Raw genomic sequence first — 23,560 nt, 5'->3', positions numbered from 1 at the left:
GGAAGAGAATAGGAGTGTGATTGTATATGTTTATTTGGCCAGTGGGGGGTGGGGAAGAACATCCTTTCCTACAAGGAGACCTAACTGTAGGCTCACACAGAACTGGATTCGGTCCTGCAGGAAGTTGATCTGTAAAAAGAGGAGATCATGTTATTTTAGCTCTCTTTGGCTCTTCTAGCTCTCCAGAATTCTGAAGATAATTTCTCAGTTTACATTTGGCCCATTTCCAGGGTCTCACCAAAGAGAAGATAATTAATGTATGAAGTAGCAGATATGAAGAAGCAGATAAATAGGCATTTATTTTCTGTCACAAAAAAACATGCTTAAAACACAAGACTCATAAGCTTTAATTAACAAATACTTAAAAATATGAAACTAGCCCCAATGTTCCTTGGATACTCTCCATTGAGGTGGAAAAGACTGAATGGGACAGTTAAAGATTCAGAGGACTCAAGGGAGCCCATCCGCTGATATAGAAACATATATTACCTATTATAATGTCCTAAGAAGTAAAAACTCTTGGGAGACCTGTAAGGCTGCTGAACAGGTTTTATTTTCCTTTCATTCTGTACTGTCTGAGCAGCAACTCAGGGTCTAGATCATCTGGCCAGCTTCTAATGCATGGGTCATCTTCCTGCTGGTAATCATTTTTTTTTTTTGGCAAGGCATTTGGGGTTAAGTGACTTGCCCAGGGTCACTCAGCTAGTAAGTGTCAAGTATCTGTCTCAGATCGGATTTGAACTCAGGTCCTCTTAACTCCGGAGCCAGTGCTCTATTCACTGTGCCACCTAGCTGCCCCAGTAATCTTTTTTTAAAGAAGGCTTTAGTTGTAGCAAGCTGCTGCTAATCAACTTGTAGAAATTCCCACCCTCCTGTCCTTATGAAGTAGCAGCCAAGGCTAGAAACATCTATATCAGTATTGCTGTTCACTTACCTGTGCCGAGGAGAAGAAATACAAAGCAGCAGAGGCAGCTAAGGACTTGAGATCCAGGCTCAGACTCACTCACCCAAGCAAGCAAGCATATGTGAAGTTATTGGTATTCAGATGTAGCTGTCAGAGTGAGAAAGAAAGAGAAAATCCTTCTATCAGAGGGTCCAAGTAAGAGCTTGTTGGAATCCCAAATCCCAAATTCAAAAGAGAAAAGAAAGCAAGAGTGGAAGTTGTTTCTCCTTTTAACGCTTACTGCATGGGAAGCTCTTTCTGCTCAATCATTTTCAACATTAACCCCCAGTGATGGACCAAACAAGAAGGGGTCTCTGGTCACGTGTATCTTTTTACGTGGATCTGAGTATGGGGCCTACCTCTGAAGGACTGGAATACAGGTTCACAACTCCATGGATAATGCCCAAATCTAGCCACACATGGTGACTCCTCTGATTCTATTTGGAGAAATTATATGTGGAGAAAGGGACCTGGAGTGTTGTAGAATATGAAGATAGAGAAGGAGGTGGGGAGAAATATATAGAAAAAAGCAGGCCTAGAGAACAGATACTATTGAATGTGTTTAGGTCTAGTTCTAAGTAGAAGGTAACTTAGATCATTTAGTCTAACCCCTTCATTTTACAGATAAGAAAACTGAGCCCCAGAGAAGTTCAGTGATTTTTCTCTAGGTAAGGGTTCTTTACCTGGACGTGTGTGTATGTGTGTGTGTGTGTGTGTGTGTGTGTGTGTGTTTAAAATGTTTTATTAGCTGTTTTTTTTAATAAAATTAGTTTCCTTTGTAGTTTATTTTATACATTTCAAAACATTCTGAAAAGGGATCCATCAGCTTCTCCAGACAAGTCAATGGGGTGGGGTACATGTTACACAAAAAAGCTAACAATCCCAGCTCCCAGTAAATGGCAGAGCCCAGATCTGATTCCAAACCCACTGTTCTTTCTATTACATTCTGTAGGACTACTGTTTATGATATATGGTCTAGCCAGTCAGATCTGTAGGGAGGGAACATGGTGTATTGGAGTGACCTAGATTCTAGTCTAATACACTGTAGGTGTAGGATTTTGGGGAAGCCACTTAACTTTTGAGTTTCAGTTTCCTTATCTGTAAATCTGGATAATCAGAGGTTCCCAAACTTATTTGGCCAACTGCCCTCTTAAAAAAAATTAGTCAGCCCCCCCATTCTACTTTCTTTAACCCTTTAAGAGTTTTTTTTAATTTGCATAATTTCAAAAAATATATACATTTTTTAAATGACACATTTTAAATTTAGTAATTTATCATAAATTTGTGGGGTATTTTCCTGCACTGAAATTTTGATGACACAATATTGCATCATGTAACCATTTAGTATTGTATTGTAAACAAGTCATTACAGGAACATATTCCTGCCGATGCATGCTGGACCCAACAATGCGTGATACTCTTACCTGCCAACACTTGCTTGTTAAGACCTGTTGGCACACTTGACCACTGATCAGTTATAACTTGCATTTTGTGTATTTATTTGGAAAACAATGTAGTTGCTACAACTTTAACTCTGTTACACAACAAATGTACAAACGATTTTTCAAAATTTTCTTCTCTTCTTTCCTTGTGCTTCTACCATCCCCTTATTGTTGTTCAGCAGCCCCCAATTGCACCTGAAGCTACAATAGACCCTCTGGATCCTTGGGGGGGGGGGCCAGGGCGTGGTATCACTCCCTTTGGGAACCAATGGGGATAATGCCTTTAGTAAGGAGTGAGAGAGATGTAAAGTTCTTTTTAGTCCTTTAAGTGGTATATAAATGCCATTATTATGACAAGAGAAAAAGCCATAGTCTTCTTTTGTCTCTGTTCACTTGCTTGTCTGTGGAATTGTAGTGCTCTGATGAATTGATCATAGTAGAAAGGATTTTCATTGTTCTGTTGTCCTGCTTAAGATAGGGATGGGACCTGTGATTTCATTGTCTTTGGGAACTTCCTGCTTGGGGAAACTCCCTCTTACCAAAGTTCCTGGCACCTTTTCTGTCACATATGCTCTTAGAAAGTTGCTAGCAGTCTTAGGGCTGAAAGATTGAATGATTTGCCCAGGGGTGACACACCCAGTATGTATGAGACACAAGACTTGAACCCAGGTATTACCTCCCATGTTTCAAGGCTGCTTTTCATCCACTACATCGTGCTGTCTCCACTTCTTTTTGAAGGGATTGGATTTGGCTTCTTACTTGCTGAAACTTGTGTTTCTCTGGCAGCAAACAGATTTCAGAAGCCCCAAGACACCACAGTGGGCAGGAGCACCCGAAACATAGCTGTCCTCTTCCTGTAATTGCAGGGTGAAAACAAAAGTGAGCAGCCTCCAGCTTCTATTGCTAAGGAACTCAGACAACCAGTGGGCAGAAGAACAAGGAAGTGTGGTAATTGGGCGAATCCAGGCTCCAGAAGAACATACAAACAATAAAAACACAAGGCTCAAAAGCAACATGATCCTGCCACCTAAGACAGAGAAGGTTTCCGGGGGAGGGTGAACATTGTCCCTTCTCCCAAATAAACAACCCTCCAAATCTCACTCCAGATAATTTAATTTAAAAACACTGAGAGCAGGCAGAGTCTTGAAAATGCAAAAATCATAGAATCAATTGTTTGTTAGGTAGCAATTGTTGTTCAGTCTTGTCCAGCTCTTCATGACCTCATGGATCATACTATCCATGGGGTTTTCTTGGCAAAGATACTAGAGTGGTTTGCTATTTCCTTCTCTGATGGCAGTTAGGTGACTTGCCCAAGGTCATACAGATAGAAAGCTTCTGAGGCTGGATTTGAATTCAGGTCTTCCTGACACCAAGCCCAGCGCTCTATCCACTGTGCCCCTTAGCCACCCCACCCCCCCACCTCAGGTAGAAAGGCAGTTCACAATTACTCAGATATGCCCAATTGGGTAGCACATTGTTTTAGGCCCTGAAAGGTTAAAGATAGAAACTGGGCTTGTGATTTCATTGAGACAGGGAACTCCTTACCAATGTGGGTTGATACCTTCTCAGTAACTTACAGTTTTATTGGGTTACCTAGAGTACTTCAGTCATTTTTCAGCCATGTCTGACTCTTCTTGATCCCATTTGGGGTCAAGAGATACCAGAGTGAAATGAAGTGAGCAGAACCAAGAGAATGTTGTACACAATAACAGCCACATTGTTCGATGACTAATATTGATAAACTTAACCCTTCCCAGCAATACCAGGATCTAAGACATCTCCAAAGGCCTCATGATGGAAAATGCCATCCACATCCAAAGAAAGAACTATGGAATTTGAATGCAGATAGAAGCATACTATTTGCTATTTTGTTTCTCTTCTGTTGAGTTTTGTTTCCTCTTCCTGGTTGGTTCTAATTTTTACTTACAGCATCACTAATCTGAAAATATGTTTAATAAGAATGTATATATGTATATATATCCTATATCAGATTATGCTCTGTCTTGTGGAGGATGGTGGGAAGGAAGGGGGAGAAAAATTTTAAACTCAAAAGCATATGAAAGTGATTGTTGAAAAATCAAAATAAATTAATAAAAATTAAAAAAAAGAGGTATCAGAGTGGCTTGCCTTTTCCTTCCCCAGTTCATCAGGCACTCTATCTTCTGTACCACTCAGCTGCCCATTTACCTAGAGCACTGAGAAGTCAATGTATTTGTCCAAGATCTCACAGCAAGTATGTGTCAGAAGCAACACTGGAACCCAGGTCTTGCTGTCTTGGAGGCTTGCTTTCTATCCAGAAGACACTTTTTCCTGATCTAGAGAAGTTTACAATCTAATTCCAGTCTGTGTATAATATCACTACTGATTCAGAAGTTTATTTGTGGACTGTGTTTGTGGAAGTTTTGATCCTTTTGACTCCAGATTTTGTCCTAGGCAATCAGAGCTATAGCAGGATGTCCCGGAAGGAGATAGTAAGAGTGGTCTCCCTTGCAGGAGTGTTTTAAGAATGAATGATGTAATGTTAGTAGAGAACCTAGAATTGTTTGGTTGAAAGCAACTCCCCAAGTAGAAGGTATTATTAAATCGAGTCATTATTATTTTAATCTGAGAGGGTAATGTGTGGCAGGCATAAAACAGTAATAAAAGCATGGGCACTAGTAGTAAATAATAACACACCAGTAAGTCACAGGAAGAAAAACCCTCATTACATTAATGACTTTGTATGATATGTGATGCAGCAACCTGAGGGAAGAGAGGGGAAAAAATATTACCTTGTATTTCCTCTATGTGAGATAGTAAGGGAAGTCATGAATATGAGTAATTGTCTGAATTCTGAAACAAGCACACAATAACTGGGTATGGAATATTTGCCATCTGAATACATCCTAAAGGAGGATGGACCTATTTCAAATAAGCACCATTCTGTGCCATACTCCATGCAGAATATTTGAAATGAGGAAGCCTGAAGAAAAAGGAAGAAAGGAGGGTTCAGAGAAGTCTGGACATTGGCAGTATTCTTGCCACTTCTTTCTTCCACTCTCAAAATAAGTCCAATTGCTGTTCCTATGGCACTCCAGAATTTAACAAGTCAACAAGCCGTCTACAATAATACATTGTGCATTGTCCTCCCCCAGCCAGCTTCCAGGAGACCACAGTCTAGTAGGTTAAGGCATGCAATTAATCAAAGTATATTCCCTACACAAATCATAACAGAATCAGTGCTTTAAAAAAAGGTCTAAATAAAGTGTTGAGAGATCTGCTGAGTGAATCACTTATGCCTAGTCGTCAGATGTCACAGAGTAATAAGAGATGGAATGAAGAAGGGAGAAGAGGTAGGAAACTTCAAAAGGACAAAGAGAAGAGGAATGTACAGCAGGAAATGGGAATTAAGAGGCTGTACCTCTTAAAGACCAGATAGAAGGATGGGTTTAGTAAAGGCTGAAAGACACCAAAAGGGAGATGAATTCAGCTACGCAGTGGTTCAATCTTGACCCTGAAGACAGATGATGGAATTTGAGAGCAGGGGTGCAAAATGTTGCATATCCTGTCACACAAAGTTGCTTTTTTTGGTCAGTTTGATTTGAATGTTTTCTTCCTCTTATGGGGATGGGATATATTGGAAAATGTTGCCTTTAAGTCCTTTTTTAATTGTGTCTGACTTTTTGTGACCCCATTTGAGGTTTTTTTGGCAAAGATACTGAAGTAGTTTGTCATTTCCCTCTCCAGCTCATTTTATAGATGAGGCAACTGAGACAAACGGGGTTGAGTGACTTGCCCGAGATTATAAAGCTAGTAAATGTCTGAGGCTGGATTTGAACTCAGGAAGAAGAGTCTGGCGCTCTATCTACTGCACCTAGCTGCCCTAGGGTTGGTGTATAGTCAGTGAAAAGACGCAAAGTTGGTAGACAGAGGGTGATGTGAGGAACAGCCGAAAATAAATGAGTATATCTGTTGAAATAATATATAATAAGACTGGAAAGGTAGGATGAGACCAAGCTGTGAAGAACTTTAGATACCAAACAGAGAAGTTTATATTTGGTTCAAGAGGTGCTAAGAGGAAGCTTATTGAGTAGTGATGTGACATGGTCAGGTTTACAGTTTAGAAAAATCACTTTGCTAACTGTGTGAAAAATGAGTTGGAATAGGATTAAGTGGATTAAGAAGCAATTGCATTAATCCAGGTGAGAGGTGATGAGGGACTAAACTCATTGTGTGAACAGAAAGAAGGGATCAAGGGGCAGCTAGGTGGCACAGTGGATACAGCATGGGCCCTGAAGTCAGGAGTATCTGAGCTCAGATCTGGCCTCAGACCAAACACTTGACACTTACTAGCTGTGTGACCCTGGGCAAGCCACTTAACTCCAATTGTCTTAAAAAAAAAAAGAAAGAGGGGAACATATAGAAGAGATATTATAGATAAAGAAATAACAAGATTTGGCAACTGATTGAAGATGTGGGGTGAGTGAGGGTGAGGAGTCAAGGATTGAGAATCAGGTGACTAAAAGAATGGTGATGAACTTGATAGAAATAGGGAAGTTCAGAAGAAAAGTAGCATTGGGAGGAAAACTGAGTGTTCTGTTTTAGACATATTGAATTTGAGATGTTATGGGACATATAGGGACATCTAGGTGGCATAGTGGATATAGCGCCAGGCCTGGAGTTGGGAAGACCTGAGTTCAAATCTGGCCTTAGACACTTACTAGCTGTGTGACCCTAGGCAAGCCACTTAACCCTGATTGCCTCAGTTTCCTCATCTGTAAAATGAGCTCGAGAAGGAAATGGCAAACGACCCCAAGTATCTTTGCCAAGAAAACCCCAAATGGGGTCATAAGGATTTGGACACAACTGAAATGACTCAACAACAACATGAGACGTACAATTGAAAGTGTCTAAGAGGCAGTTGGTGACATGGAAATGGAGCTCAGGAGAGATACTGGGGCTGGATATGTAACTCTGGGAGACATTTACATAGAAATGATCATCAAACCTAAGGGAGCTGATGAGACCACCAAGTGACAATGTAGAGAGAAAAGAGGGCATGAGAGAGGGTCTGGGGGAGTTAAGAGAAATGAAATGGATGGTGAGCCAACAAATCACTCTGAGAAGAAGTAGTCAGATATGTAAGATTAGAACCCAGAGAGAGCAATGTCATGAAAACCCAGAAAAGAGATGGTATCCAGAAGTAGAGAGCTGACAACAGTAAACAATATTGTTGAGAGGTCAAGAAGGGTGAAGACCAAGAAAATTAAGAGGCTCTCAATTAAGAAATCATTGGTAATTTCTAGAAAGCAATTTTAGCTCATCAATAAGGGCTGAAGCCAGATTGCAGAGTTTAGAAGAGAGTGAGAAGGCAGGAAGTGGAGACGGTGCATTGCTTTTCAAGAACTTTTAAGAGCTGAGAAAAGGAGTAAACCTAAGACCATAGCTGGCAGAGATGCAATATAATGGGAGGTTTTTTGGGGGGTTTTTTAAGGATAGAGAAAACTTGGATATATTTGTAGATAGCAGGAGAGGAACCAGTAAATAAAGGGAGATTGAACATAAGAAGTGAGGGGTGATAGTGAGGATAATCCAGTGGTAAAGACAGGAGGGTATGAAATTGAAGGTACATGTAAAGGGGGTTAGACTTTTAAGTGGAAGGGCCTTCTCTTTCTCAGAGGGTGAAGTAAAGGAGGAGCTCATAGGAAATGTCAAGGAGTTTGTTAATGAGAAGAGGAGAAGAAGGAGCTTGAAGTGAATAGCCTCAATTTTCTCAAGAAAGTATGAGGTACTGTCTTCAGTTTAGTGGGTGGGGATGGGAGTACCTCTAGAAGCTTGAGGAAAGAAGGTTTGAGGCAGCTGGTGTGGTGAATAGCATAGAAAATAATTAAGATAGGAGCAAAAGGACTGGCTTTCTGTATCAAGGGTCCAGGTGAGATTAGCTAACATAAATTTCTGGAGAACAGTTAAGCAAAGCCAATAGACACATTATCTGATTCTGATAGCATATACCACATTCCACAGTTGTAGTATTCCCATTTTCTATCAAAAGCTTCTTCTTCCCCTACCATCTCCAGCCACTCACTGTCTCCCTAAATGGAATTGGAATTATCTAAAGCTGGGAGGGGCAGAAAGGTAATCTAATTGAAAGATGTTTTTTATATTAGTTCACCCAGATTCTATTTCCCCCAAATATCATTTGTCCCACAAAGGACAAAGATCACACCACTCCTATCCCAGGTTATTGGTTTTTTCCCTAAAGCAGCCCTTGCTGCTTTGTACATTCTGTTCTGTGCATGACAGCACAGTGATAAAGGGAAACCACACCTTTTGTTACTAATTTATGTTCTGGTAGGTGAGGCTTTGGCAGTCATTTCAAAGAGGGGCCCAAGGTTGGATTGTATACTGTCCAAATTGTGGTGCACAAAATGAAGGGCCAGGGTGGCATCTTTCCAAAAGAGAGAACTTGTTTCTCTGGAGCCTTCAGGGTCATTTTCTAGGACTTCCAAAGGAATTGTTCTCTAGCAGCTTTCTGTTGGTGAAATTGGAAAGTGGCATGGCTGGTCAATCAATCAATAATTATTAGGCATCTACTTTGGGTCAGACACTACTAAGTTCTGGGGACACAAAAAGAGGCAAAAGACAGTCCTTGCCCTCAAGGAGCTTACAGTCTATTGAGGGAGACAATGTGAAAACAAATAGGCAAAGAGGGAAAGCATTGGAGTTAATAGGGGTTAGGGAAAGCTTCCTGTAGAAAGTGGGACTTAAGGAAAGTCAGAGAGGTCAGTAGTTGGAGTGGAGGAAGGAGAATGTTCCAGGCATGGAGTACAGCCACAGAAAATGCCTAGAGCTGAGAGAAGGAATGTCTTATTCATGGAAACATGAAAAAGAAGAAAGCCAACATCACCAGATTGAAGAGTACATGTTGTGGAGTGAAGTGTAAGAAGACTGAAAAGGTAGGAGGAGGTTAGGTTATGGAAGGCTTTAAATGCCAAATAGAGCATTTTGTATTCAATCGTGGAGGTGATAGGGAGGCACTGGAGTTTATTGAGTAAGGGAGTAACATGATCAAACCTGTGTTTTAGGAAAATCACTTTAGTGACTAAATGTAAGTTGGAGAGAGATATTGCAAAGGTGAAATCAGCGTGCCTTGGCAATGTTGGATTGGATATGGGGGGAAGAGGGGAGATAGTGAGGAATCCAAGATGACTCCTAGGTTTCAAGCCTGGGGAACTGGGAGAATGGTGTTGTCCTCTATAGTAATAGGAGGTGAGCAGGGCTTAGGGGGAAAAATAATGAGTTTTGTTTTGGAAATATTGAGTTTATGGTATCTACTGGCTATCCAGGTCCAGATGTCTGAAAGGCAGTTGGATATTTGAGATTGGAGGTCAGTAGAGAGATCAGGACAGGAAAGATGGATTTGAGAATCAGCAACATAGAGATGGTCATTAAATCCATGGCAACTGATGAGATCACCAAGTAGCATAGCTGGAGAAGAGAGGAGGGCCCATACAGAATCCTGAAGAACACCTACAGTAGAGGGTGTGATATGGAGGAGGATCCAGCAAAAGAGACAGAGAAAGAGTGGTCAGACAGGTACGAGAGTGGTGTCCCAACAACCTGGAGAAAAGTGAGCATTAAGGAGGAAAGGGTGATCAAGTATCAGTGACCACAGAGAAGTCAAGGAGAATGAGAAAAGGCCACTGGGTTTAGCAACTAAGAGATCATTAGTAACTTCGAGGAGAGCAGTGTTGATGGAATGCTAAGGTAGGAAGCCAGAATGTAAGATGTTTAGAAGAGAACGAATGGAGAAAAAGAAGAGGCACTCATTGTAGATGGCCTTTCCAACAAATTTTACTGCAAAGGGCAGAAGAGTTATAGGATGATAGTTAGTGGGGATCGAAAGGTCAAGTGAGGATTTTTTCAGGATAGGGAAGTATGGGTATACTTGTAGGCAATAGGAAATGAGGCAGTAAAGAGGGAGAGATTGAAAATAAGTGAGAGTGGAGATAACAGAGGAGGCAATCTATCGGAGAAGATGGGATGGAATGGGATCACTTGAGCAAGTAGAGAGGTTGGCCTTGGTCAGGTGCAAGGCCCCTTCATCACGTGAAACAGAAGTGAAGGAGGAGAAAGTGGCAGAAGGCACCTGAGTGATGAGAGAAGAGGAAGAAGGAAGAAGGGAGTTCGTGATGAATGTCCTCAATTTTTCCTGTAAAGTATGAGGCAAGGTTCTCTGCTTAGGGAGTGAGGAGGGGAAGAGGGAGCCACAGGAGATTTGAGGAGGGATGAAAAGATTTGGAAGAGTCAATGTGGATAGTGGGATGGTGAGTTAATAAGGGAAGTATAGTACTATTGCCTAGTGGCAGTGAGGTCCCAGTAGAGGTTGTATAACATAAATTTGTAGTGGACTAAGTTGGGCAGTTTTCTTCACCTTCATTCAGCAGCACTCATATCGGCAAAAAGGTAATGAATAGGGGGAGTGATCCAAGACTGAGGCTAGGCTAGGTCTAATTGGTGATATGATAAAGGAGCAAAAGATTCAAGAGAGGAGGACAGTGTAGAGTTATATTGGCTCACCAAGGAGTCAAGATGGGGAGAAGAGGAGAGAGTGGCTACTGCAGGGCAGATGGCCTGGCAGAGAAATGAGAGGTCAAGAAATTGGCCTCTAGATAGAAGACAATGCGTTATGGTCAGATGAGTGGGTTTCAATATTCTTGAATGTGGAGGTGATCTGAACTCAGGTCCTCTTGACTCCAAGGCCTGAGGTCTATCTACTGCACCACCTAGCTGCCCCAAGAGTATGACCATCTTTGTGTGTGTCTGAGGTGGGGTGGAAGAATAGCTCATGGGAGGTGAGTAGGTTGAGGAACTGGGTGGTTAGAGTGTTTGTGGGAGAATCAATACATATGTTGAAGTTCCCTACTATGAGGCCAGGAGTTGAAAAGGAGAGAACAATTGTAAGCCAGGTATCAAACTCATTGAAGAAGGAAAGGAAATGACCCAACAACTACCAGGATTTTGACTGGGTTGTAGGTATGAATAACGTGAATCTCGAAGGAAGAGAGGTTATTGAGTGATAGAGGAAGGAAGAGAACCTGGAATTAGTAATGGGGAGCAAGGTGTATTCCAATACTCCCACCTGGACCAGTGAACCGAGGAGAATGAGTGAAGATACAGCCAATACTCAAAAGGGTGGCTAGGGAGGCTGTGTCATCAGAAAGAAGCCAGTTTTCTTTCTTTCTTTTTTTTTTTAATATTTAAAATTTTTCCCCAATTACATGTAAAAACAATTTTAGCATTCTTTTTCAAATTTTGAGTTCCAAATTCTCTCCCTTCCTCCCTTTCTTCCCCCTATCATTGAGAACACAAGCAATTTGACATAGGTTATATACATGTGTAGTTATGGAAGCCAGGTTTCAATAAGAGCTAGTAGATGGAAAGAGTGGGAGAGGAAAATATTTAAGATGAAGGGAAGTTTGTCCTATGTAACAGGCATTCCAGAGGGCACAGTGGAAGGGCTGGGTGGAGTTAGGATGAAACTTCAGAGTGGAGGGTTGAGTGGACTGGAGAGGGGAATCAGGTGGTATGGTACATGGAATGGGGTTTGACTGTCCCAGGAGTACTGTAGTACAACCTCCAAAGAGATGGAGGCCCTGCTGTTGAAACAACAACAACTAATGTTTAGATAGTGCTTTAAGATTTTCAGAGCGCTTTACAAATATTATCTCATCTAATCCTTACAACAACTCTGTGAGGTAGGTGCTATTATTGTCCTCATTTTACAGATGTTGTAGTTGAGGCTAAGAGGAATGAAGGAACTTGCCCAAGAGCACAGAGCCAAGTAAATGTCTGAAGCAGAATTCAAACTCCAGTCTTCTTGACTCTCATCTCAATACTCTATCCATTGCACCTCTGTGAGCACCTAGAGGGCGAGGGACTGTCTTTTGACTCTTTTTGTATCCCCTTCACTTTTCTTAACCAGCCTTTATCACTGAATGGGTGCTGTCTCAATCAAAGTAAGAACTCAGAAAGTCTTTAGCTTAAAAAGGCCAAGGTCTCTCACTGTGTGTGGGGGGGGGAGGGGAGAATCTCCAGTCAACCTGATCCATATCTTGCCACTGGACCCAGATGTCTCCGGAGGAGAAAATGAGGCTGATGACTTTGCATAGCCCTCCCTTACTTAAATCCAATCACTTGCAAGTCATGGCATCATCTTCCTGATGTCGGCCCTCTTCAAGAATGAAGGACAAACAAAGACAACAATATCCCCTGCACTTAGCACAGCCTCTGGTAAATAGTAGGGACTTAATAAACGTTTATTTGACTGACTGATTGTCTCAGATGCCTTGTGGTCATCTAAAGGTTAAAATCACTTTCTTACCCAGCCCAAAATTCTTAACAAGCTCAACAACCAGCTAAGTGAATAGCTGGTTAGCTCATTGCTTGGGCCACTGTGCTAGGAACCTCAAACCCAACTTTAAGGCTGGATCATTGCTCATGGATTCAGTTCAATCCAAGAAATTGTTTATTAAACTCCTAATATGAGGCCACAAAGATAAAAACACCCTGAGTGAGGTTAAAGAGACAACAACAAATGAGTCTTTGACCTGAAGAAGATGACATTTTACTATGTTGGGGGATATACATGTTCACAGATAATAAAATAAAATATTTTTTGTGTTTTTAATAGATTTTTATAGATAGCTTCTATTTTCATATCACCTAGATTTTTCCTGCATCCCTCTTCTTTTCTCTTTCCCAGAAAGCCATTCCTTATGTCAAAGAATTTTTTTAAAAGAAAAGAAAAAAAGCTCAGTCAAATCAATCAGTGTATCAAAAATATCTCACATCATATGCAGTATTCCACACCCATGAAATGCCCTCGTCACCCATGCAAAGGAATGGGGGGAGGTGCCTTTTCATCACTTCTTTGGGAACAAGCTTGTTCTTCGTCATTTCACAACATTCATTTTCCATTTTTTTTGTGGCTGTGGTCCTTTTTATTTACATTATTGTTTTCATTGTGAATATTGTTTTCTTGGCTCTGCTTATTTCACTTTCATGTTAAGTTTTTCCATGCTTTTCATCGTATCTGTCATTTCTTGGCATATTAATGATTTGTTTAGCCATTCCCCAATGGATGGGTGTCTACTTTGTTTCCAGTCTTTGCTACCACAAAAAAATTCTGCTATGAGTATTTTGGTGTATATGAACACTTTCTTTTTTGTCAATGACCTTCTTGGGGTATATGCCTAACAGTGGAATCTCGAAAAGTATGTACATGTAGGAAAGACTAGTACAAGTATAGAATGCTTCTAATGTCAGCTTACCATGCGGAGGAGGCTTGGGAGCCTCCTTTCTGCATAGCCAAGATGTGAAAGCATCCTAGAAATGCATTGACATTCTATAACTGGTTTGAAAAAGTTAACCATGTGGTGAAAGGAGCCTCTTGGATTGGCTGCAGAGGCCTTTGAAAGAATGCTGGTGAGCAAAGCCTGGATATTTTTCCTCTTTGGCTCTGCTCTTGCTAGTACTCCTTCCCTGACAGAATCCAGTGAGAGGCAATGTTGTAAGAGGAGAGGCTCTAGGCCCTCCTTATGAAGGCTAACATGTAGCCAGTGAATACAGGCCTGGGCTTTTTGCTGCATTAGTGGGGTGTTTTTTTTTTTAATCATTTTCCATTTTTTCCCCCATTTTTTTCCATGAAAGGAATGGCTAATGTACAGGGGTCCTGGAATCCTAGCATCCATGTTTGCAATTTTGATGCTCTGAGGAGCCAGGAGTGACTTTTTGGATCCAGGTTAGCAGTAGGTAAAATGAGGGCTCATCTGTCAGTTATGCCACTTTTGGACATGAACCTGGGGGAGCCAATGTTATGTAGGAAGTAAGCTAAGCTTGAGCCCACTGTCTTTAGGAGAGAGAGAGTACTCCAATATTGTGTGGGGGGGGGGTATTTGTACTGTTCTAATTGCTTTATCTTCAAAGTAAATATTGCTTAAAGTTAATAGATGTTAAGTGGTTAAGGAAGGGAAACATTGCTAATGTGGGGTTGAGCAAATCACATTAGAGAAGAGACACCCTTAACCTCCTCAGGGGAACCCTAGAACCTGAGAGGGAGATGTAGCTTACTTGGCTCTGAGGTGGTGAGCTGGAGCACATGCTCTCCTTACTCCCATTTTAGACATTTTATTTGCATAATTTGAAATTGGTTTCTAGAAGGATTGCACTAATTCATAGAAATGAAAAAAAAATTGGGGGGAGGGGAGAGAGAGAGAGAGAGAGAGAGAGAGAGAAACAGTAATAATTCCAAGGAGTGACCTGCTATGATCTGTGTTGTTTTAGGAGTGGATCATTTGTGTGAAAAATAGATCAGAGACACGATAGATTGGAAGCAAGGGCACAAATTAAAAGACTATTAAAATAGTCAAGGTGAGAAATGATGAGGACCTAAATTAGAACTGTGTGACTATCAGGGCAGCTAGGTGGCATAATGGATAGAGCAATGGCCCTGGACGTGAGTTCAAATCTGAACTCAGACACATAGTACTTACTAGCTGTGTGACCCTGGGCAAGTCACTTAACCCCATTGCCTAGCCAAAAAATAAAATAAAATAAAATAAAATAGACTCAGAAATCTTAAAAAAAAAAAGAACTGTGTGACTATATGAGTGGAGAGAAGGGGGTCATAGGATCATAGAGCTAGAGTCAGAAGGAGCAGATAATTTAAATGTTATAGAAGTGTAACAAACAAGCTGTGATCACTGATATGTTATGGAGGGTAATGCAGCTGAAAGAGTCAAGAATGATTCCAGTTCATTACTCTGGTTGACTAGAAGAGTGATACCCTCAAAAGAAATTAGGATGTTTGGGTGAGGAGTGGGCTTGGACAGAAAGATGATTTCTATTTTGGAAAGAATGGCTTTGAGATGCCCATGGGACATCCTGATGGAGGTATCCAGCAGGCAGCTGGTGATCAGACAATCACAGAATCATTGTAAGTTTAGGTTTAGAAGGTACTTCAACAGACATCTAGTCTAACACACATCCCCAAAGGAAGCCCCACCACAATGTAGCTAAAAGGGGTCTTCCAGCCCCTGCGTCAAGACCTCCAAAGAGGAGTCAGCCAGTTCCACATTTGTATAGCTCTAATTATCTAGAAATTTCCTTTGAAAGGAAGCCTAAATTTAACTCTTTGTAACTTCTACCATTTGCTGCTACTTCTACTCTCTGGGACCCAATAGAACAAGACAAATCCTTCTTCTATAATAACAATACTTCAATTACTTGAAGTCAGGTATTATGTCCCCTGAGTCTTCTGGTCTCCAGAGTAAATAGTCCCAGCTCCTTGAAATGCGCATCATATGAAATTAACTCAGAGTCATTTATCAACTTGGGCGCCCTGTTAGGTACAATCTCCAGTTTATTAACGTCCTTTCTAAACTATAGTTCCCGTAATCGTACACAATATTCTGAACAAGGCAGAATATAGATGAAGTATCACTTCCTTATTCTTGGAAGTTCTCTTAAATGCAATCTCAGATCATGTTAGTTTTTTGGTTGCCGCACCATATTGCTGACTCATATAGAGCTTGTAGCCCACTACAGCCCCAAGATCTTTTTCAGACAAACTGCTACCTATGCGTCCTCTACATTGTACTTGTGAGATCAGTTTTTGTGTGTGTGCCCAAATGTAAGGCTAGATTGATCCCTATTCAATTTTGTCTTATATTCAGCTCAAAGTCCAAGCCAGTAAAGAAATTTTCTGTATCCTGACTGCCATTCAGCATGTGAGGGAGTTCTCCCGATTTGAGTCATCAGCAAATTTGATGAACATGTCAAATGTTAAGCAGCACAGATGTAAGCACGTATCTCTGGGGCACTCTATTGGAAACCTCCTACGAAGTTGATACCTTTGTTGAATGACATCTGACCAATTCTGAATCCTTCTAATCATCTCACCCTTCCCCCCGCCCCATTTTTTCCACAAGAATAGAATGAAGAGCTTTACTAAACATTTGACCAAAAATTTAGTTAAGCCTGTCTATAGAATTCTCCATGACTTACTTGTTTAGTAATGTTGTAAACACACACATGCACACACACACACACACACACTAAAGTTAGTCTGCTGTGATTTGTTCTTGATAAATACATGCAGGCTCTTTGCATGTATTGCTTTTCTTTCTAAATGTTCACTAATCACCTTTTTAATACTTCATTTTACTTTTTAAAAAATTTCAAAAATTTTTTTCCATTTACATGTAAAAACAATTTTTGACATTTGATTTTTTTAAATTTTGAATTGCAAATTCTGTCTCTTCCTCCCTTGCCTCTCCTTTCCCTGAGGTGGTAAGCAATTTCATTTAGGTTATTCATGGGCAGAACATATTTCCGTTAACAGTCCACTTGAAAAGTTTCCAGCACTTAGCACAATGCCTAGCATATCGTAGGTGCTTAATAAGTGTTTGTTCAATGGATTGAATTAATATCTTACTTACAACATCACTAATGTGAAAATATGTTTAACAGCAATATATATATGTATAGTCTATATCAAATTGCTCTCCATCTTGGGGAGGGAGGTGAAAAGGGAGGGGGAGAAAAATGGACTGAATTAATAATCAAAGTCAAGTTCACTGGCCTATAGTTCTCAGACTCTATTCTCTTCCCTTCATGAAAATCAGGACATTTGCCCTTCTCTAACCCAGCAATGCCTCTCCTATTTTCATTTTCTTTCAGATATCACTGACAGTGTCCTGCAATCTCATCCACGAATTCTTTCAGGACTCAGGGATATCTTTCATCTGGACCAGCTGACTTGAATTCATCAAGCATAGGTCTTACTCCGAAGAGATCAAAGAAAAAGGAAAAAGACCTATATGTACAAAAATATTTATAGCAGCTCTTTTTGTGGTGGCAAAGAATTGGAAATTGAGGGGATTTTATTAATTGGGGAATTAGTGGTGGCATATGGTTGTAATGTAGTACTATAAGAAATGATGGGCAAGGCAGAGCCAAGATGGCAGAGTGAAGGCAGTGACTTGCTTGAGCTGTCCTCCAAACCCCTGCAAATACTCATGAAAAATGTCTCTAAACAAATTCTGAAGCAGCAGAACCCACAAAAAGACAGTGAGACAAATTTCCAGCCCAAGACAGCGTGGATGATTGATCACAAAGATGTATCATGCCGGGCTGGGAGTGCAGTGCAGCATGGTGCACAGGCTGCCCCAAACCTGGAGCAGGCCTCAGAGGTCTGAACCTCGGGCAGCTGTGGAGGTTTCCAGACTCCTCAATCCACCAGTGCCAAAGACAGTTTAGAAGGTCAGTGGGAAAAGTCTGTTTCTGTCAGTGATGAGAAAAGGAAGGCGGGGTTTCAGCTCTATTCCTCAAGAGCGTGGCGCTGGAGGGGCAGACGCTTCTCGAGCTTCCAGCCCACAGACTGAGGGGAAATCCAGTGGCTGATCAGAGAAGGATTGCAGGGATCTCTTTGCCAGTGCTGAGGCAGGAATCTCTTGCTTTGCCCGTGTTTGGATCTGGGTCACAGTTCTGGGCGGTGGTGCTGGGGTGAGGAGGAGCGCTGGCGTGGTGGAGCTTGTAGTGATTGTATAGAGGAACCCCTCCTCACAGTTATAGGACAGAAAGGAGTACTTGTAGTTGCAGGCCAGGAAAGGAGTAAACACCTTGCCCCTTATCATACCACCTTGGAAGAACTGAAAATTTACAGGTCCCTACAAGTATCTCTGAAAACAGCTGTACAAACCCCCAGAAGCTTGGGACAGTACATTCTCCACATTGGAAGCAGACTCTTACCTTAACAAAGAGTTTAAAATTCAAATAATTGTCTGGGATCATGAGCAAGCAGCGCAAAAAGAGTCAGACTATATTATCTTACTTTGGTGAAAAAGATCAAAATATACAACCAGAAGAAGACAACAAAGTCAAAGCTCCTGCATCCAAAGCCTCCAAGAAAAATATGAATCAGTCCCAGGCCTTGGAAGAGCTCAAAAGGGATTTTGAGAAGCAAGTAAGGGAAGTAGAGGAAAAACTGGGAAGAGAAATGAGAGTGATGCAAGAAAATCATGAAAAACAAGTCAACAGCTTGCTAAAGGAGACCCAAAAAAATACTGAAGAAAATAACACCTTAAAAATAGCCTAACCCAAATGGCAAAAGAGGTCCAAAAAGCCAATGAGGAGAAAAATGCCCTAAAAAAAAAATTGGCCAAATGGAAAAGGAAGTCCAAAAGATTACTGAAGAAAATACTTCCTTAAAAATTAGAATAGAGCAATTGGAAGTAGTGACTTTATGAGAAATCAAGACACAGTAAACAAATCCAAAAGAATGAAAAATTAGAAAACAATGTGAAATATCTCATTGGAAAAACAACTGACCTGGAAAATAGATCCAGGAGAGAGAATTTAAAAATTATTGGACTATCTGAAAGCCATGATCAAAAAAAAAGCCTAGACAGCATCTTTCAAGAAATTATCAAGGAAAACTGCCCTGATATATAGAACCAGAGGGCAAAATAGAAATTGAAAGAATCCACAGATCTCCTCCTGAAAGAGATCCCCAAAGGAAAACTCCTAGGAATATTATAGCCAAATTCCAGAGTTCCCAGGTCAAGGAGAAAATATTACAAGCTGCCAGAAGGAAACAATTCAAGTACTGTGGAAACACAATCAGGATAACACAAGATTTAGCAGCTTCTACATTAAAGGACCGCAGGGCATGGAATATAATATTCCGAGGGCAAAGGAGATAGGATTACAACCAAGAATCACCTACCCAGCAAAACTGAGTATAATCCTTCAGGGGAAAAAATGGTCATTCAGTGAAATAGAGGACTTTCAAGCATTCTTGATGAAAAGACCAGAGCTGAATAGAAAATTTGACTTTCAAATACAAGACTCAAGTGGAACATGAAGAGGTAAACAGGAAAGAGAAAATCATAAGAGACTTATTAAGATTGAACTGTTTACATTCCTGCATGGAAAGATGATATTTATAACTCATGAGACCTTTGTCAGTATTAGGGTAGTTGGAGGAAAAAAATTATATGTATGTATATGTAGATAGATAGAGGGCACAGGGTGAGTTGAAGATTAAGGGGTCATATCTGGAGAATAAAATTAAGGGATGAGAGAGGATTATACTCGGAGAAGAAGAAAGGGAGAGGTAGAATGGGGTAAATTATCTCACAAAAAAAAACAGAAAAGAAAAGTCTCTTACAGTGGAGGGGAAAGGGGAAGGTGAGAGGGAATGAGTGAATCTTATTCTCATAGGATTTGGCTTAAGGAGGGAATAACATACACATTCAATTGGGTATGGAAATCTGTCTTACCCTACAGGAAAATAGGGGGAGAAGGGGACAAGACAGCAGGGGGATGATAGAGAGGAGGGCAGATTGGGAAAGGGGGTAATCAGAAGTAAATACTTCTGAGGAGGGACAGGGTCAAAAGAAAGAATAGAATAAATGGAGGGCAGGATAGGATTAAGGGAAATAGAGTTAGTTTTTCACAACATGTCTACTATGGACATGTTTTGCATAACTGCACATGTACAACCTATATTGAGTTGCTTGCCTTTTCAATGAGGGTGGGTGGGGAGGGAGGAAGAGAGAAAATTTGAAACCTAAAGTTTTAAAAACATATGTTTAAAAAAATGTTTTCACATGCTACTGGGAAATAGAAATACAGGAAATGGGGTACAGAAGTCTATCCTGCCCTATAGGAAAATAGAAGGGGAAGGGGATAAGAGAAGGGGAGAGAGATAGAAGAGAGGACAGACTAGGGGAAGGGATATTCAGAATGCATGCCATCTTGGGGTGGAAGGAGGGGGGAGATGGGGTGAAAATTTGGAACTCAAAAACTTGTGGAAGTGAATGCTGAAAACTAAAAATAAACAAATTTATATTAAAAAAAAGAAAAAAATCATGTGATATGAAATGGAAAAAAAAGAAAAGCAAGACGCAGCCCTAAGCACTTAAGGATTTGTTTTCAATAGCTTGTAACTAAGCACTCTCTGTTCCCTGGCTGACAAGACAGCTCATTGTCTTCAATAAAAATATTGGCTGAGTCAAAAAAAAAATGATGAAGGGGGTGGTTTCAGAAAAAATATGGTGAGACCTATATGAACTAATGCAAAGTGAAGTGAGAAGAACTGGGAGATCATTGTGCACAGTAACAGCAATGTTGTAATGATGATCAACTATGATAGACATGGCTACTCTGATCAATGCCTGTGATCCAAGACAATTCCAAAGGACTCATGATGAAAAAATGCTATCCACCTCCAGAGAGAGAACTGATGAAAACTGAAGTATAATTTTCTCTCTTTGTGTTTTTGCCTCTTTTTTTTTTTTTGCCATGTGGCTGCTATGGAACTATGTTGGCCTGATGTCATATGTATGATTGATATATTGTTTGCCTTCTCAGTGGGTGAGGGAAGGGTGAGGGAAGGGGAGAATCTGGAACTCAAAATTTAAAAGAAAAGAATATTAAAAATAAAGAATATATGTGTATATAAAACATAGCTTAGTGTTCTCTTTCCATCTTCTTTACCAAGAGCGTCAACTGCCTATGATTCATTTGTGTTCTATGTCTTCCTATCCAAGGATTGCTCTTTGTGGAGAAAACAAAAGCAGTAAGAATTAAGCAGCTGTCTTCTTCCAGTGATTAATCTTGGTAATCCCATCTATTCCCAAATAGCCCTCTTGGACTTACTTTTATCTCCTTCTCATCCTTCCCTTCTCTTCTCCCCCAGCCTTATCTTTCTTCATCAGCCTCAGTTCCATCTGATTAATAATTATTGTTTATATTAATATTATATATTAATAATAACACTCAAAATACTCTGAGGAATCTGTGATCTCATTAATAGGAATATTCCCTCCTTTGGTGCCAGTCCAAGGAATCAATCTATTGATCAACATTGATTAAGTGCCTACTACTAGCCAGGCACTATGCTAAACTGGGGATACAAAGAGACAAAAGACAGTCCCTGCCCTCCAGGAGTTTACTACAGTCTAATGGGAGAGATAAAATACAAAAGAATACATACCCCTAAACTGTATACAGGATAAATAAGAAATAACTGAGGGAAGGAACTAGAATTAAGTGGGGTCTAGTAAAAGAAAGTATTTTAATTGGGATTTAAGGGAAGCTAGGGAGGTCAGCAGGCAGTGCGAAAGAGAGTGTTCCAGGCCTGGGGGACAGCCAAATGCCCACAGTCAAGAAATGGAGCATCTTGTTCGTGGAACAGCCAGGAGACCAGTGTCACTAGAATGAAGAGTATGTGTTGGGAAGTAAGGTAGAAGACTGGAAAGGTAGGAGGGGACTAGGTTATGAAGGGCTTTGAATGCCAAACAGAGCATTTTGTATTTGATCCTGCAGGTGAGAGGAAGCCATTGGAGTTTATTGAATATGGAAGGTGACATGGTCAGACCTGTGTTTTAGGAAAATCACTTGGTGACTGAATGGAGGATGGATTGGAGTGAAAAGAGACTTGGGGCATGGGGACCCACCAGTAGGCAATTGCAATAGCCCAAGCACGAGGTGATGAAGGCCTGCACTGGTCTATGTCCTTGTCTAGGAATCTGTCCTCTCATATTTTGCCACATGGGGTCCATCCAATTACTTTCTCTCAACATCATGACAAGACTAGTAGAACATACTGGTTGTTCATCAGCTCTCCTTTGCTCTCATTACATTATCAGTCCATCTAACTTTTTCCCTCTTACATTTCTTGGATGACCTTTACTCTGGGCTTCTATGTAATTGTAAAGTATTGCAGTTTACTCACTCCCATCAATCTACTACACTACTACCATCTGGGGGAGGATATGCAACATATGAGAACAATCTACACACATATTGATGGCATCTTTATTAATGAAGAAGCAAGTTTTTGTAAATGATACACCATGGCAGACTACATCTCTACCAACATACCAAAAGATGTAGAAAATACAAGGTCTCACTGATTTGGTAGAGCAAAATGCCACCTTAAAGCACTTCTCCATCCAGGTGCATCTCATACCAAAATTATACAAGGTTCCTTGAAAGATATAACAGCACAGCTAGCTGCATTCAATCTTCTGATCTAAGAAAACAGGGAGAGATGTTCTTATCAAAGATGTTAGTCACAGTCATGAAATTCTAGCATGGAGTCTAAGTTGAAGAAAAATTCCCCATAGAGACATATCTCAGAGATACTGCAATAAAGCAAATTTTGCAATAAAGTGCAAATAGAGTCATATGAATTTTTTCGTTTCCCAGTGCATAGAAAAGTTATATTTACACTATATTGTAGTCTATTAAGTGTGCAATAGTATTATGTCTACAAAACAATGTACATACTTTAATTAAAAAATACTTTATTACTAAAAAATTCTGATCATTACCTGAGCCTTCAGTGAATTGCTGTCTTCTTGCTTATGGAAGTCAGTGGCTGCTGACTGATCAGGGTAGTGGTTGCTGAAGGCTGGGGTGGCTGAGGCAATTTCTTAAAATAAGACAACAATGAAGTTTGCCGTATTGATTGACTCTTCCTTTCACTTGAACACTTAGAGGCCATTGTGGTGTTATTAATTAGCCACATTTTAATATTGTTCTATCTCAGGGAAAAGGGAGGCTCAGGAAGAGGGAGAAAGATGGGGAGCTGCTGATTGGTGGAACAGTCAGAACACACAATATTTGTTGATTAAATTTGCTATGTTATATGGGCTTGGTGTGTGGTGCCCCAAAACAATTACAATAGTAACATCAAAGATCACTGATCACAGATCACCACAATCTAATACTGATGAAAATGTTTGAAATATCGTGAGAATTATCAAAATGTGACACAGAGAAATGATGTGAACACATGCTGTTGGAAAAATAGTGCCGATAGACTTGCTTGACATAGGGCTGCTACAAAACTTCAATTTGTGAAAAACACCCATGTCTGTGAAGTATAATACAGTGAAGAGCAATAAGACGAGGTATGCCTGTAGATTGTTAGGTCCTCTAGATCAGCGGTGTCAAACACACCACCATCAGGCCGCAAACTGTTCTCAATACTCCCAGATGTGGCCAGAACCAGACTAAAATGTAACTGGGAAATATTTTTTAAAAATAAATAAAATATAATAAAACACAGATAAGGTTATTTTTTGTTTAGTATTTTATTTTTCCCCAGTTACATGTAAAA

At 40.4% G+C, this 23,560-nt stretch overlaps 1 long non-coding RNA gene across 1 annotated transcript; it reads right to left on the bottom strand.

Moving 5' to 3' along the window:
* Positions 1-15: 15 nt before the first annotated feature.
* On the bottom strand, positions 16-3,272 carry LOC110219256 (uncharacterized). Its single transcript, XR_002327560.2, has 3 exons — positions 3,062-3,272; positions 935-1,051; positions 16-129 (listed from the first exon to the last, which is right to left on the bottom strand). It is a non-coding gene; the product is annotated as an uncharacterized LOC110219256 (long non-coding RNA).
* Positions 3,273-23,560: the final 20,288 nt, after the last annotated feature.

This window comes from Phascolarctos cinereus, unplaced genomic scaffold (genome assembly GCF_003287225.1).
Source record: "Phascolarctos cinereus isolate Bilbo 61053 unplaced genomic scaffold, phaCin_HiC Scaffold_5;HRSCAF=322, whole genome shotgun sequence".
NCBI lineage: Eukaryota > Metazoa > Chordata > Mammalia > Diprotodontia > Phascolarctidae > Phascolarctos > Phascolarctos cinereus.
The sequence above is the reverse complement of the archived record's forward strand: the minus strand, read 5'-3'. Positions and strand labels throughout refer to the sequence as shown.